Genomic DNA, 17,987 nt, shown 5'->3' with positions numbered 1-17,987 from the left:
TAGGTATTCAAATGAATTCTATAATTGAGTCATATCCTGTCCTACTGTTAAGTTACCTCTTCTTTGGAATAAATACTTGAACCTTTAATTTTACCATAGGCTTCTTGAGATAAGCACTGGTTTGTTCATCATCATCATACTGCAATATTTATCACAGAGGGTCCAATTAAGAGAGTTGAATTGATTTGGTAACATTTTCCAGATCCTTCGTAATTCTTATTGTCTTCTAGACACAATGCATTTCAAAGGCTCTTCTTAAACATCAATACCCCCATCCCTGAATGGTATCTTGATGCACAGTGAGATTATCATTTCCCTTGAGCTGGACATTATGAGGCCAAAATTTGCATCTGATTTTTTCAAATTGTCTCCTTGTGCCTTTGGTTCAGGTTGACCTTATAGATATTGAAATTGAAAAGTTCTCTTCTCATGAATATTTGAGTGATATTTCCCCAATCTTGAACGACAATTAGTATTTTTAACTAAAGTACAGACCTAAAGACTTAAATACAGTATAGTGGTTAACTGCTCAGGTTCAAGTCCCGGCTCTGCCACCACTACATCACTTTTTGGAATATCAGTTTCCTTACCTATTGACTGAGCATAACAATAAACTAGCACCGACTTTATAGGTTTTTCTGTGCATAATGTCTGGCACATAAAATTAAAAAAAAAAATTGGGGTTGAGTCGATTCTGACTCATAGCGACCCTATAAAAAAAAATAGTAGATGTTAAATAGATGTCTATGATTTTTATATGTTCGGGCCTATTATTCCAGTTTGGCATTATAATTTGAGCCCTGTCTGTCAGCTTATAAAATTGACTCTCCTAACTTTGGGCCAAATGAGAATGTAATTAGTCTGACTCCAGTGTTTTCAGACATGGCACTGATTGAAGAGACAGAGAAGAAGGGGCTTTGATCCAAATTATCTCAGACTTAGTGATTCACACTTTTTTTATACATTAGCTCCATCACTTGTATAAATGAATCTACAACATATACCATAAAATTTCTTTCTCTTCTTCCTTACAAATTTATTCTCAGTGGCCTACCAACGTGCTGGTGTGCCGTCATGGAAAGGGTCTTCTGCCTATGTTTTGTGTTGATGCAGGAAAGCAAGACTAGCTGTCTTCAAATCAAAAGAGGAGATATGTAAATATTCAGATCAAAGGAGTCATTTTCTCATTGCCTTGCTCTACCACACCAAGGCAAGGCTCTGAGTGGGTCACTGTCTACTATGATAAGCTTTGCATTTCTGGCATAGACTTACATGCTGAAGCAGAGCCACCCTCTTTTCCCTAACTCCAGAATGACTTGTGACAGTCTGTAAATAATCTGAGCATGAATCTTGACTCCTCAAGAACACTACGAGCAACATGAGGGCAAACACTATAACCATCAACATCAGCTTCACCCTGACCCCACCAAGGGTTGGGTCCACGTGGCCTGCCAGGCATCACAGTACAGATGACAACTCTCCAAGAGACCATCCCTAGGGTCCTGTGAGGAAGCTGAAGCAGACCTTGGTCTTTGCAACCTACTGCTGTCTGCAGGCTTCCCTCCGCACTTCACCACTGGCCCAGGATATGAGTAGGAGACTCAAAAGGTGGGTTCTTCGCACCTGCTGTGAAAGTCCAAAATACTGGTTTACGGACACATCCTAAAGCTTCCTGAGAATAGATTACTGAGAATATAACATAAAGACCACACGCACACACTTCTAAGTCTTCAGTCACTATCAGATCCTTGTCAGAAAACAACAAAACTGCTGAGGACTTCCTCCCTACCTAGAGTTCTTTTTTCAATGCCTTCCACATCCCTGGGTCTATTGCCTACATCTCTGCTGATACGCATTCTGGAACAGTCAAGTTCAGAAGTACACACTGGACATTTATTTTGCATCTAGTCATGTGTAAGTTTTTGCAGGCTTCAGAAAGTTGAAAAAGACTTAGCTATGCCTTTGCAAAGCTCACTGTCATCCAGGAGGGAGGGGACACCCTCTGAAAAGTGGGTGCATTGTTGTACATTGCATCCAAGGATTGAGTGTTGTATTGTGTATGTCAGATTGTAAGTGCTATAAGGCTCCACAGGAGGAGTAGCACAGTGACAGAGGAGTGACCTAGGAGGGCTTCATAGAAGAGGTAGCCTTTCAACTTGTTAAAAAAAAAAAAAATGAAGAGAATTGTGTATAGGCAAAGTGATATTGCAATTTTTTTCAATCATTAACAGTACAGCAGCTGACATTACATCCTGTTGCTTTTAATTATTCAGAATAAAAAATTAAATTCAAAGCCAAAAGTTAATTACAGGCCCCAGGCCTATGCCTATAAAGAGCTGCCTGCTCTGTCCCTGCAGTTTCCCAGGGTGAATCACCTGGGAGGGGTCAGCAGGGAAGTAGGGTGAACACTAATTAATTGTGTGTGCCAGTTTTATAACAAGATTATTTCTCCAATCACAGGGAAAATTTTATGTATCGTGAAAGCATTTGTGGAGTCAGAATTATATTTTTCATTTATTTGTCCTGTTTTATTATGATTTTGAAAGCCATTTATATCACAAAAAATAAAAGAAAAATTAGAATTATTTAAGCAAAAGGACAAAGTTACTGTTCAGGTAACAAAGTCAACAAATCCTGGCTTTAAAGAAAAGGGAGGATAGAAGGAGAATTTAGTAACTTTATAGAACTGATTGGCTTTAAACATGGACTGAATTTCCTAGAAATGTGTTCAAACAACTCTACCTTCTAGAAACTTGAAAGGGAAAAATGATCTGTATACAAAGAATTAACTGACAGGGCAGCACTGACTACGACCAGACAATGGCCAAGCGATATGAGCTGAGGTCCGAATAATCTGCAGTTACTCAATGAACAAACATTTGTTGGAAACCTGTCATAGTCTAGGTTCTGTGAAAGACATTAAGTTTTCTTAGAGGTGACGTGACATACTGAATGAAGCAAGGTAGATACCTGCTGGGAACAAGTCAAGTTTGTATTTTGAGAGCTCAGCGTTCTGGAGTCAGTTCTCAGCAAGCAGAGAAGCCTACGGTGAAAGAAACTGAGACAGAAACCACAGGAAATGGGAAAACATCTGCATGGTGAGCACTCTTAATTCACCTCAATAACCAAAGGGGGAAGAAGGGAAACTCTTGTGACTTTAGTTATTACTTTACTAGAAGCGTGTTAATGCTTCTAAGCTACATCATTTCTGAGTATTTCCTGTTAGATGTGTTACGTGACAACGATTTTTCTTATCTCTTCTGTGGCCCTTCTGTACTTTCTACCAAGAAATGACTGGTTCATTCACCACATATAAATACACGTGTGTGTCTGTGTGTATATGTACGCAGTATGTATATTACATATATCCGACTATAGAGGCACAAATGTTATTTAAATAGACGAAAGCAAGGCCTGAAAATTATGGGAGAATGAAATCAATTTCATGTTCTCTCTTTTTCCATTATAATTGTCTATAATTATATAAATATATAAAAATGATATTATACTATTAGATATAATTATCTAGAGCTTAGGAAATAAAAACTATATCAGACAGCCATTTTTCTGTTAAAACTGTGATGAAGGCTTAAACAATTGCAACAAAGCTATGGAAAACAAAGCAAAAGGATGCAGTTCTACGCAGAAATGTTTCTGAAGCAGATAGTTTCTGAGGGTGTGGAGGGAGCCAGGCCAGCCAGGATAGCTGAGACAAGGAAAAAAGCACAAGGGTGAACATCCAGGTGAGAATGGCTGCTTGTCGTTTCTTAGATCTTTCACCATAGCTGGGCCTGAGCAAGCTCATCTCCAAGAAACTCAGGCTGGATCTGAATGTTTTCCACCACAGGACCAAGTTTACAGCCACATCCAGGTGTTGGTCTGAATGCTCACGTTCCAGGTGCGGCATTTGGAGCCACTTTTTGCACCCGGGAGAGTGTTGCACATTAACTTGGCGGGGGGGGGGGCGGCGCCAGCAATCATAGTCAATGTCACAGAGTCTCCCTAAGCAACCTGGCTATGAGGTTGTGTCCACATTGCTTTCCAATCACAATGGCACAGAAGGCAACTGTCCCTGAGGCCTGTTTAAGGGGCTGGGAGTGGCTCCTGAGCACCTATGCCTGGGGCATCTTAGTTCAGGGCTTCAGTCTTACATGCCTATCCAGGAGAGGGAGGCCCAGGATTGCAATCTCACTAGCCTCCTTCTTGTGTAACAAGGGCCCAGAAAAACAAAAACAATGAAATGAAACTTTGTTGATTTCCCTCTACAAGAGCACTTGTTAATGAAAAAGACAAACAAATCTAATTCCATTATCTAATTTTCCAGTTGGAGACAATAGTTTTCTTTTTCTCATTACACTGTTTGGGTAACAATTTCTCTGATGTAATATTACTTCCACACTCAAAAAACAAGCAAAAGGCAAAAAACAGAGACTACCAAATCAAGATATAAACTATGGAGAAATGCAGAGATGAAAAATTTGTTGGCGAAGGATGTTGGATAGTAAATTCAGAAATTCTAATCAGTATTAGAGTATCAGTGGTAGTTCAGCAATAGAATTCTCAACTTTCAGGCAGGAGGCCTGGGATTGGTTTTTGGTCGATACACCTCACGTGCAGCCACCGCCCATCCGTCAGTGGAGGCTTTTGAGTTGCTATGATGCTGAACGGGTTTCAGTGGAGCTTCCAGACTGGGGTGGACTAGAAAAAAAAAAAGACCTGCTGACCTGCTTCTAAAAATTAGTCAGTGAAAACATTATAGATAACAACAGTCTGGTCTGCAACTGATCATGGGGATGGTGCAGGACCAGGCAGTCTAGCTCATTCTGTTGTGCGTGGGGTCAGCACGAGTTGGAGGCTGACTCAATGGCAGCTAACAACAATAATTAGGAGTAAACATACCTGAAAAGGATGCCCTAGTTTGGTTTTCTTTCAGTCCTCAGGATGGTGGCTTCTCCACTGTACTGAGCGGTAAGATGGACAGTTGTGTCTACAGAGGAGCCTCTTCTCCCTATTCAGGAGGAGACAGTGAACTTTTTGATTGATTCATGAAAATCTTGACTCTCATGAGGCCATCCAATACTACAAAATAAATGCAGATTTTAGCCTTGCAGGATAATCAAAATGACTTAAATTAGGGCTCTGCTCCTAGGAGAAAGACAGCAAAGGCAAAGGCCCTGTCCTTTGACCATGCAGATCACTAGATGTGCAGCAAGATGGCAGGCTGTGGTGTGGTGTAGAGTGGTATGGGGTGGTGTAGGGTGGTGCTGTCTGAGTCTTGTGAAACACTTATGGGACCATAAACACATCATCCCAAAACATACATCATTGAAACATGCATTGTCTACAAATAAGTATCTTTATGGTCCCTTGTCCCATCCATTTGCCTTTTATTAATGCACATAAGTACTGAAACCATTGAAAATTACACACTTCATTTAAGTAGCCTTCGGTATGGAGTAAAATCAATAGGTTCACATAGCTTCCTTTCCAAAATCTATACCTTAACTGTGATCAGAAAACAGTCAACTGGAAAGAGATTCTCTTTTTTTGATCTTAGTCCAGAAAGGAAGGAACATACAGGAAAACACTGCTTATTTAAACAGAGGAACTCAAAGAAGTATCAAATTTGCTTTCTTGACAAGTGACAGTATAGACATCTTAGATGTTTCTGCTCATCCGCACTCGTCCCCACACCCTGCCGTCCTACTACAATGTAATGCCATTGCACCTGTTTGGAAATATGGTCAATGGTGATGAATCAGTAAGCTCTCTATTATATTATTATGACATAGTCTTGCTGTCTGAATAGGGGTGCAGAGACTAACAGAATTTAGACCAAAGCTAGGAGAATTTTCAGATGGAAACACACAGACCTATAGCATTGTTTCTAAATGTTTGATTAGGGTTATCCTGTCATTTATATGGTTCATCTGTGTGGTCAGGAGAACAGAAAAGACAGTGCAACCTACTGCACCATGCCCTGTCATTGTGCTTAAAATAGTACAGGAGATGCTTCCTCTTTGTCCACCCCAATTGGCTTGTTCTCCCTTTGCAAAACCAAATCCCCCAACACCACTGCATGTAGCTCTGAGATCATTCAAGGCTGAGACAGTCAAATGCTTGTGTTGTTGTTGTTATAAACATGATTATATTAGTAATAATGATAGCATTCATTATTATTAACAGTGATAATAATATGGAAATAATTGACACATTAAATACAGGTATTAAGAAAATGGGCAATACATACCAATGGTCTATCTAAGAATGGGTAGGAAAAAAAAAAAAAAAGATCTGGGAAGCCTCAGAGTCAAGCCCTAAATGGGTACACAGAAAAGGAGTTGGATTTGCAAGATTATTTGGCCAATCAAAGTCTTACAAGTGATTTGGCTACCAAAGAAATTCCTTTGACGAATTAACAGAAGTGTAATTTCCAGAACCACAAAGATAGCCCTCTTGTGTACCAGAGTAATGTATCCAATTCTGGACATTAAGATGGAAAAAAAAAAAATGACTAACTGTCTGGAGGTGCTAGACAAGAATATGAAAGGATCTAGAAATGCATCATATAGGGTATAGTTGAAGAAGGAGAGGGCATTTAGCCAGGGGAAGAAGACAATTTGGAAAATTCATACAAATTGTATTAAAATATTAGAAGATAATCTGGTAGAGAGGGAATAGGCATATTGTATGGCCATTTTTTCCATAAGTCAAAGAAAGTATAGCTGAAAGACAACAGGTGTTGTAAGGTATACATCCTTTAGGCCATGAAATAGATCATTTTGACCACTATGAGGGCTTGCCAGCTCCCTTTCACAGCAGTCCCCAAGTAGAGACCGAACATCCACTTAGCAAAGATATAAACCAAAAACCAAGTCTGTTGCCACTGAGTAGAACTGCCCCATAGAGTTTCCAAGAAGTGCCTGGTAGCTTCAAACTGCTGACCTTCTAGTTAGCAGCCGAAACTCTTAGCCGCTATGCCACCAGGGTTTCCAGGGAAAATACTGTGTCAGACAAAATAAACTTAATGGTGCCTCCAATGCAGCAATCATTCTCATGCTATTCCCCCAATGCCCCACTTCCCATCGAAGGTCACCAAAAAGGACCTTGTGTAACTTTGCATCTCTAGTTTATTTTCTTTTCGTTTTCCAAAACCGCTGCTCTCATCACAGGGTACAATAGCATACCGTCTTCTCATGTTTTCTTGCTCCCTTGAGAAATGTGTTCCAGTTTGGGTAATTACATTCTGCCAGACTAAATTATCCCTGTAGTTTACATTGACTAAGGCATTTTTCTTTAATATCTATCCTAAATTGTTGCATAGTGTTTCTGTGTACCAGTAAATACTACATACATGCCAAGGTAATAGTCAGATCCTTGGAAACAGCCCATCCTATTTATAAGAGAACAAGGAAGGATTGAAACTAATTAAAATTTACTTAGATTATTCATGTTCCTTCTGCATGTTTGGGCCTTTATGCTGGTAATTCAGGGAAATTGGCTCCATATAACCTGCTCTTATTTTCCTTGGTTTTGTGAATTTTTTCAGCTTCTCTATTTTTCCAATACTTCCTACTCCCAAAGAGCCCCCCATGGTAGATTTATGAGTGGCTGGAAAGAGTGATGGGTCAGTAACAGGAAGAGGCTGAGGTTTAGTTTGGGCCCCTTCATCATGGAGATGATTTTTAAATACAGCTCTGTAAACTCTATCATACCATGGCTGCTCAAGTCAGAGGCTATATAGTTTTTACATATATATTTTTCCTTTCCTTTCTCTGCCTCCTTATTAAAAGTATTTATTCTAGTTCCTTTCATTGTTGACCTTGGGAGTTTATTGCAAATATTATTTCTCTTGTCTGCTCTCTCTCTCAATCTCTCACTCTCTCTGGTCTGTGACCTCATTCCTTTAATGGCCCCAGTATCTCAAGATAACATATTTTCCTATCTATGCATCATTTTTTCATCTATTTTTGCACTGGAGAAGAAGCACAATTGGGCACACGCAGCTTGTTCGAAGATTGTGACCATCAGTGAACAGATTCTGCACATGCTGGCACCTATTAAGCCATGTATTAATTCGTGAGTTATTGGCTTCGAGGTCCTAGAGGGCTTGTCTTGACTTGTCTCTCAAGGGTTAAAGCAAATGGGTTACCAAGAAATGCTGTTTGAACTGAAGCGAATTGAATGGAAGAAGTGAATTGTAGCAGGGAGCCTCTAATATTCCAAAGCCCTCTTCTGGCTTCTGGTCAAAGTCCAGGAGCTCTTTTCTCTAATTTCCAAGCTTATCTTTCTCCTTCAAGATGGACCTTGGTGTCTCCAGTTCCCTCTTCTCCAAAGCACAGAAGCCTCCCTCAGAGGGGTGTTCTTTAATGTCCCTTTTAGATTTGAATCTTTCCTTCTGCCATTTATTGTTGGATAAAGATGTTAATTTATTCATTTATCCATTCATCATTTGGCAAACACTTGGAGAAACATAGTAGGTGCACAGAACTGTGCTAGTATCAGAGGTACAGACATAAGAGCTGCACTCTTTGAGCATACTGTCTAGAGAAAAAGACAAACAATAAATATTTACACAAAGAGTTATTTAATTTCAGTTCTAAGGGGGAATAGCCCACAGTGGAAAGAGAAAATGTAATGGAAGGAACAAAGCCTGATAGCCACTGGGGCAAACAGGCATCTAGAAGCAGTCATGGATGTTGGGTAGGAGAATGCTGTATCAAATCCCACCTGAAACAAATGATCCTCTCACTTCATGGGCTGGGGAGCAGGAGAGGTGAAGAGTGTTAGCACACCCCAGTAGAACAGAAAGAAGACATGGACCATAGGAGACTTCAGTTCTTGCTGAGACCTTGCCATATCTTCCCTCTGGTTTGCGGAAAACCCCTTCCTTTCTGGCCTCAGAGCCTAAAAGTGGGGAGGGTGGGATGACACTATGTTTAGTGCGGTCTTTCAGGTTCTGTCATTTCATGATTCTCTGGGCAGATGCCTTAACTTACAGTGAACAGCAGGCATGCATGACTGTGCTGCTATTTAGGCCTAAAGTTGCTAATTAGGCAAGGAACACTCCATATATTTTACTTAATCTGAACTTTAGATAATTTTTGCTATCCAGTTTACTCTTTCCTCCATACAGTTTCCTTATCTATTCAAAACTGATTCACAAATGGCTGCAAGAATTTGGGGGCTTATGTGGGCTGTTTTGTAATTCAGACAAGTGATTAAAATATTCCCTGCACATACACTTAATCAAAACAAGCCCAATTAAGCTCACTACTCCAGATTCCACCTCATTAGCTTTCTGTTCCTAAAATATAACAGATGTCATTGCTGCAGGCCTGGAGGTACAGACACATTTTTCAGCTAAGCACTTACAATGCAACCTAAGTTAGAGGAAGATTTAATTATTACCTTCATTGTCGTGGCTTCCTGTGGAAGCTCATTTTTCACTTAATAGCAGTCTCTTTCTACCTAGCTACCCACTGCCACCAAAATAGTGTGTCTTCCTCCTAAAGTAGTGACTTCATAAAATGTATCATTCCTACCCTCTCTTTTTTTTTTTTGCCCGGTAAATTGATTTTGGTTTCTCCAGGACTTATCCAACCCTGCACTTTTTAATAAGTGAATGAAAAGAGGAAGAAATGAGATGCAATGATTTCTTTACCTTTCTTAGTAATAGCTGGGTTTGTTTATAGGATACTTTGCCACCCATCCTCAGAGAAGAGTTCACTTCTCTTATTTTTCCCACTGCACTCTGGACAATATTGTATGATAGCACTTAACAGTTTGCATTGCAATCCCTGTTATGTGTTGGCTCCTCAAATCCATCAAATCTTCTAACCCTGGGCCTTTACTTTATTTTTATTCATATCCCCAGTACCACACACAAACTGGCACACAGTAGGTGCTCGTTCTTTTTTTCTTTTTAGATGAAAGGGAAGAAATAAAAAAAGAAATTGAAATCAAATTGTGCTCTGGGTAACTAAAAAAAAATGCTTTACATGAGAGAGGGAGTTGATAATTGATTCTTTTAAGTAGAATAATTAAATTGGTACTTATTTGTCAAAAAAGCAGGTAGCTATAAGTGTCAGTCTTGTACATTTTTCACTGATTCAATTTTTCTCCTCACTGTGAACATGGGTTTGGGTGAATATTAGTTCATTAGGTCTTAAGTATGTTATTTTTTATTACATTCGATTTGATTTGGGGGATTATTTTCATCTTTTTTTTTGAAGATCTTACTTTTTTTTTTTTACAATTTTTTATTGTTGTAAACATCTAAGTAACACATTTGCCAATTCACCATTCTTGACTTATACAGAACAATGAAATCAATTATATCAATAATGTTGTGCAACCATCACCAACATCCATTGCTATAATATCTGTCCTCATAAATAGAAACTCAGATGTTTTTAATTATTGTAGAAATGCCATATTTTGGGAGCCCAGCACTCAGAGAAGTAGTAAGTATTCCCGCATGTCATCCACACAAACAGCTAATCTGTGCCTCTCCTCAGAGCCCACAGAATGGACAGGTGCAGATCAAGGCTTATATCCAAGGAAAGGTTGGCACATAAGACGTTTCACTAGGTTTTCTTCCTGGGTCTGTCTTTTTCTTCTGTTCCTCTAACTTTATATTCCTAGATAAGCACTTATTCTCTAAAGAGACTCTGGATTGTTTTCTTTCTGGAAACACGAAACAACAAGAAAGATTTCAACATATCCACACTCCTAGATGTACCTCTTACTTTGCTTTAGTTTCCAGCTAGGCTGACCCATGACCTAGAATGTATAACTTAGAGAAGAATTAATTCAGATGCATTCCATACACACACATAAAACACAACCACTAACCGCCCCCCCACCACACACACATACACAATGAGGTCAAATAAAATATAATTTAATTTTAAAAACTGACAAGAACTTGCACATCAAAATAAGTGCCTTTCTTTTCAAAAGAGCCCCTGTGGTGAGTGGAAAAGCATTCCAAAAGGAGTTGATGTTATTCAGAACTTTCCAGAACCTCCTTTGGGAGATTTTTAGAGTCAGTTTAAAAACAAACAAAAAAAAAACACCCAAATTTTCAGCTGCATTGTCTTAGAATCAGAGATCTTGTGTTTGAAGAAGGGAAGGCATCACTTGCTGTCTGTAGTCACCTGACTTATTCATCTGACCTGACTTCAAATAACTTTTGACAGTTTCTAATATTGAAACTCACCTTCAACATGTAAAATATAGTCACTACCAAAGAAACGTAAAGAATGTACTACAGAGTCTGAAGACAATTTTCTTTCTTTTTTTTTTTTATTTTTTATTGTGCTTTAAGTGAAAGTTTACAAATCAAGTCAGTCTCTCACACAAAAACTTATAAACACCTTGCTGCATACTCCCAATTGCTCTCCCCCTAATGAGACAGCCCGCTCCCTCCCTCCACTCTGTCTTTTCGTGTCCATTCTGCCAGCTTCTAACCCCCTCTACCCTCTCATCTCCTCTTCAGGCAGGAGATGCCAACATAGTCTTAAATGTTCACCTGATCCAAGAAGCTCACTCCTCACCAGCATCCCTCTCCAACCCATTGCCCAGTCCAATCCCTGTCTGAAGAGTTGGCTTTGGGAATGGCTCCTATCCTCGGCCAACAGAGGGCCTGGGGGGCATGACTACCGGGGTCCTTCTAGTCTCAGTCAGACCATTAAGGTCTGGTCTTTTTATGAGAATTTGGGGTCTGCATCCCACTGCTCTCCTGCTCCCTCAGGGGTTCTCTGTTGTGTTCCCTGTCAGGGCAGTCATCGGTTGTAGCCAGGCACCATCTAGCTCTTCTGGTCTCAGGCTGATGTAGTCTATGGTTTATGTGGCCCTTTCTGTCTCTTGGGCTCATAATTACCTTGTGTCCTTGGTGTTCATCATTCTCCTTTGGTCCAGGTGGGTTGAGACCAATTGATGCATCTTAGATGGCCGCTTGCTAGCGTTTAGGACCCCAGATGCCACTCTCCAAAGTGGGATGCAGAATGTTTTCTTAATAGACTTTATTATGTCAATTGACTTAGATGTCCCCTGAAACCATGGTCCCCAAGCCCCCGCCCCTACTACGCTAGCCTTCAAAGCATTCAGGAAACTTCTTTGCTTTTGGTTTAGTCCAGTTGTGCTGACCTTGCCTGTATTGTGTGTTATCTTTCCCATCACCTAAAGTAGTTCTTATCTACTATCTAATTAGTGAATACCTCTCTCCCACCCTCCCTCCCTCCCCGCTCTCGTAACCATCAAAGAATATTTTCTTCTCTGTTTAAATCATTTCTCGAGTTCTTATAATAGTGGTCTTATACAATATTCGTGAAGACAATTTTCAAGGAGGAATTCTATATTTATTTTGAATGATCACAATATTATTGGAATTAATTCAAAGCCATCCAGGTTGACTACTACAAAGGAAAAAGCATTTAATTGGATTGAAAATGTGTGGTATGTTTACTAAAGCAATTGGTGGCCTGTATGTATAGTAACACATCAAAGACATACCTGCAATTAAATAACATCATGTCACAAGAGGCAGCAGAGAATAGTGTAGTTAAATGCTGATGCCTTTATTTTCAAACTCCTTGAAATTAGGATGGTATTTGTCTTGTTCATGACTTTATCTCCAGGGCCTAGAATAATGCTGAGCATAGAGTATACACTTAATAAATGCTTATTGAATTGAATTTGTAGATAATTGCCTAAAAAGCAGGCTAATAAGGTTCTGTTAAGCCTGAAGCCTCGTTAATATAAAGCAAGGATTGGCAAACTAAGGCCTTCAGGCCAAATCTGGCTTCCCACCTGTTTTTTGTATGGCCTGGGAGCTAACAACGGCTTATACATTTTTAAAGTTTGAAAAAAAAAATCAAAAGAATATTATTTTGTGCTACTTGCAAATTATAGAAAATTCAAATTTTATTGCCATAAATGAAGTTTTACTGGAATATAGCTATGCCTACTATTACTTATAACCTACAGTTGCTTGTGCTGTACAAGGGCAAAGTTGAGTAGTTGCATCAGGGACTGACTGCAGGGGCTGCAAAGCTAAAATATTTACTAACTGCCCCTTTACAGAAAAAGTTTGCTGATTCCTGATAGGAATTTAAATTAAATATGTATATATAGAAATTCTAAATTATGTAACGTACTAAAAGAAATGTAGTTTAGAAGGCTCGTACTCAAACTCCCAGACCTCGGTGCTGTGCCATCTCCAGGAAGACATTCCGGCTGACTTCTGCCCAGGCTGCCAGGGGCCTCCTCCATGTGCCGAGGACACCCTTACATGCCCACACCTCCCTCATAGCACTCACCAAGGTGTTATAAATATCTGTCTCCTCCCTGGGCACTCCATTCCTTGAGAGAAGTGTAAGACTTTGTCTTCTTTGAATTCTTCACCCCTAGAACAGTGCCTAGAAAGATGGAGAATGAAGGAAACAACATATGAACAAACAAACTTAGATATTCAAAACCATTACTAACATTGCTAAAGACAAGTCTGGCCCTAGGGAGAAGGTAAGAGCAATCTTTAATCACACCGTGTGCATGCAAATAGCTGCTGTTAGAGCGCATAGAAACACTTTGTTCTCTTTAGTAGGTTAAATATGCCTTTCCACAACTGTGTTAACATCCTTCCTTTGCTTAGCAAATCCTCTTTTCATGAGCTATTCAAAGGTAAACTTTATCCCCAGCTTGGATTATCATAACCTCCAAATCTAGGTATTTGTGTTAAACTCATGTCTTCCATCTTAAAAAGAAATTACTCTTCAGCCCCCACATTCACCTCAAACATCAACTAATTTCTCTCTTCCCTTTCATAGTCAAACATCTTTAATAAGTCTTTTACATTCTGTTACTGAAAACTTACTTCTACCACTAATGATTTTCAGGACACCAAGTGTCCCTTGGGGGCTCTATCTCTGCCCAGACCTTGAATGGTAACAGTTCTCCAAGTTCCCAGCTGGGTTCTCCTCTCACCCCACTCATTCTCTTTGAATGAGCTCATCATTTCCAACAGGTGGAGGACACCTATAGACCCATCATAGCAAAACAGTGTTTTAAGCTCTAACATCACCTGTGAGTTCTAGGTCTATACCTACAGATGGTCTATAACCAGTTAACCACTTGCCATTGATTTGATTCTCATTCATGGCATCTCCATGTGTGTCAGAGTAGAACTGTGCTCTATTGGATTTTCAGTGGCTGATTTTTCTAGTAGATCATTAGGCCTTTCTCCTGAGAGGCCTCTGAGTGGACTCAAACCTCTAACTTCTCGGTTAGCAACTGAGAGAGTTAACCATTTACACCACCCAGAGACTCCTGATGTTATTTAACCCATAGACACTTAACACTTACCAAATCTAAAACTGAACTAACCTCCTCTCTCACACCCCAAGCCCCTTATCCTGAATTTCTTACCTCAGAGAACAACACCATCATTCACTATGGCCTCCAGGGCTTATCCAGAAAGGACCTCATGGAATCAGTTATCCATCCTATTGATTTTACATCCTAAATGCTTCCCAAATATCTTCACAATTCCACTTGCCTTTATCCTGCTTCCATAGCAATATATATATATATATATATATATATATATATATATATATATATATATATATATATATTTTAAACCTGTTTTGATTACTGCAATAATCTTCTAACAGGCTCCCGCTCAGTTTTGCTCCCCATAGATCACTCTTCATTCTACAATGCAAATTTGAACAAAGCACTCCCCTGCTTAAAAATACTTTAGGATAAGTCCAGACTCCTTAATATGGTTTAAAGAACCTTCATGATCTGACTTCCAGGACTTGCTTTTCACCCCACACAACATCCCTCAACCCCACCCCTCCTCACAGATGCTAGCTTCCAGCCACACAAAAGAATTTTGTCTTCCACATATGTTCTTCTTTCTCTAACCACCAACCCTTTTCATAGGTTATTTTCTCTTTTAGGATAGTTTGTTCCCATCCAAATCTTATCTTCGTTCTGCTAATTTTTATTCATCTTTCAGGTCTCAGGTTAGACAGCCCTCTGATTCCAGTATTATCCTTGTTTTCCTCCATATCACCACCACCAGGGCTAGGGGATCCTTCCTATCAATCCCTTAGGACCCTGAGCTTTTTCTCTCACAGCAAGTATCACATGGTGATTTAATTGCTTATTTCCTCATCTATAGCCCACATAAATTGCATGTTTTGTGAAGTCAGACACATATTTGTATTGGTCTGTTGTGTATCCACACAACTTATTGCACTGCATGGCAGAAGGTTGGAATTCAATAAACATGTAAATAAATGGATAAAAGAAGTTTTTTCTCTTCTGTATTTCAAAAGACGTTGATGAAAGAAATCCCTTCTCTTATCTCCTTCAAAATGATTAGCGCAGATTAATGCATACCACATTTATTAATTAAGTCATCAATTTATAGGCCCAAATCTACTGAAATCATTTGAAAAATCTAAACGGCCTGTGGGATACACATGGAGTTTTTACCTAGAAAGTCACTATTGTGTTGTTATAGTTATTGTTTTTGTTGTTGTTTTCTGGATTGGCCACGTGGCTTGGAAACTTACTTCTTCAGTCAAATTTGTTAATTGAAAGTAAAATTTTGAATGAGATCAGAACTTTCATTCTGAGAAATGATATGAGATGTCCATAAATGCTCATCTATATTTCGGTACACTTCAACATTGTGGTCCTCTAAAGTAAATGATTCTTGTTCCGTCCAGGCAAATGTTTCCCTTTTCCTTAACCCCTTCACCTTCTGTGTTTTTTGAAACCCACCTTGAAATGTGTGGACCTTGCCTCTGATTCCTTCTCTCCCCTACAAACTCACATGCATGCAATATGCACGTTCATACACCCCTGGCAGAACCCTAGAAAATTGCAACAGGGCTTTTAAAAATATACAAATCATTGTAGGTTTGGCATCACCCACATCATCCACTTCAGTTGATTTCCTGTTAACAGCCGTGATGAGGCTTGGAGGTGGCTGCCAAACCTTGGATTTCAATATACTGAAATTTCGCTGGTGGGGCTGGGGCCAGGCTTATTACTGTTCAGATTGTGGAGCTTCATGATAGTTCTCCCTTATAAGCATGCCTCCATTTGAGCACAAAAGCATAGATTGCTTTGCAAAATCTATGTTAATTAATCATAAATAGTGCCTGATAGGAAGATTGCTGCTTTCATCTTGGTTAAATAACGCACAATCACTAAATCCTTTCCTTGCTCCAGGTTTTCACGGCATTGTGCAGGTTGCCTCCTTAAATATTTGAGAAGCTAGGAGGTCTAATCGCATCAGTGTGTTACTGATAGCCTCATTAGGCTGTGCCATCAAGAGTTGTTCCGGCACCTTCTCTACTGGCAGAGCCAAGTCCCAATGAGTTAAATGGGGACACTGGAATGGCAAAATAATTCCACTTCTTCCCAGCAGCTAATTAAGAAGGAGGGTAAAGCATCACTCTAAAGACTTCTGCGCGTTTGCCTCACAGCTCTTCAAGGGTGACCTTGTAGCAAATGGTGAAAGTACAGAAGAGAGTCACTGTTGCATGGTAAATGATCATCAGGAAAGTTCAACTGCTACCAAATGGGTGGCTAAGTATGTTAGAATGAGCTTGCTTTGCTCTCTGCCCCTTTGAACTCACAAAATTTCCTTTCTATACAAATATAGAAAGCAAATAATGAAGAACTTAACACTCTACTTAAGTGAACAATGCATAATCAGCCTCTTGCACCAGTAATAGAAATGCTACATATTGGGACTTCAAGGCAGTAGTTTACCATGGGGCACCCATGTATTATATGGACCTATGAGTAGTAACATCATGGGCATAATGAGCAGTATAATTGCCCCTCTCTCTTGCCAGCCTTTACTTATAAGGCTTAAAAAAAAAAAATCTAAAAACTCAATTTCTCATCCTCTTCTGCAGCTTCAGGTGAGGCCATGTGATACAGTTCTGACCGATGAAACATAAGCAGAAATCTGCAGCCATCACCCCTTCTCCCAGCTGCTTTCTATCTGGAATGAGGAAAAGTAGCAGTCATCTTGGGACCACATGCCGAGGATGGCAAGGCAAGAAGATAGAGGAAGCCTGGTTTCCTCACGTCATCCCTCGATTGACCTTGCCAGTCCTGCATTGCCTATGCCCGTGTCTCTTAGTACAAGACATAAATAAACTCCTGTGGGTTTAACTTACTATTAGCCAACTCTTCAATTACTGATAGCAGAATCCAATCCTTTCTGATAGAGAACACAAATGACTTATGATTATTTCCTGTCCTTTTTCCTAAGAACTTCATAGCTTTCACTCGAACGGTCCATACTGTATACCTTAGTATAGATAAGAGAGTGACCTGTGAAAGGAGACCAAACCTAATCCATCTCCTCTTCTGGAAAATATAACAGGCTGTTTTCATTCAGGAGAAAGTCCTGAAGATCCTTTCAAATTCACAGATTCACAAATACCACTTGTATAAGAGTCTGGGCAGGAGATTAAAAAAATACATTATGCATTTCAACAGAGGGAATTTAATGTAGGAGGTTTAATACAGGAGAAGGGAAAAGGAATGCTGAGTTAACCCAGAAATAATAATGGCAGGGAACAGTTACTATTGTTGAAACTGGGAGACCAAAGGGAAGAGATAATGGTATGCGAAACCCAGAAACTCAGAGACTGAGACTCATAGAGTTGGTGCTCAGATCTTAAAAAGGAGATACTTGCTGGGAACTAAAGGCATTTACGATTGCGAAGGAGCTTCACGGAGCTCAGGCACAGACCTCTAAGAAGGTTGGATTACCAGGCTGTTGCTGGTAGCTCAAAAGGAATGTGACGAGGCTCACTCCAAGAATGTGGAAAGATGCTGGCCCAACTGCTGCAGCTAGGATGAACTATGCTGCCTGAGGAGCTGCAGGTGGGCAATGCTAATAGGGCCTTGAGCAAAGAGGAAAAAAGAAGTGCCTTCCTTCT

This window comes from Elephas maximus, chromosome 12 (assembly GCF_024166365.1).
Source record: "Elephas maximus indicus isolate mEleMax1 chromosome 12, mEleMax1 primary haplotype, whole genome shotgun sequence".
Taxonomy (NCBI): domain Eukaryota; kingdom Metazoa; phylum Chordata; class Mammalia; order Proboscidea; family Elephantidae; genus Elephas; species Elephas maximus.
The sequence above is the reverse complement of the archived record's forward strand: the minus strand, read 5'-3'. Positions refer to the sequence as shown.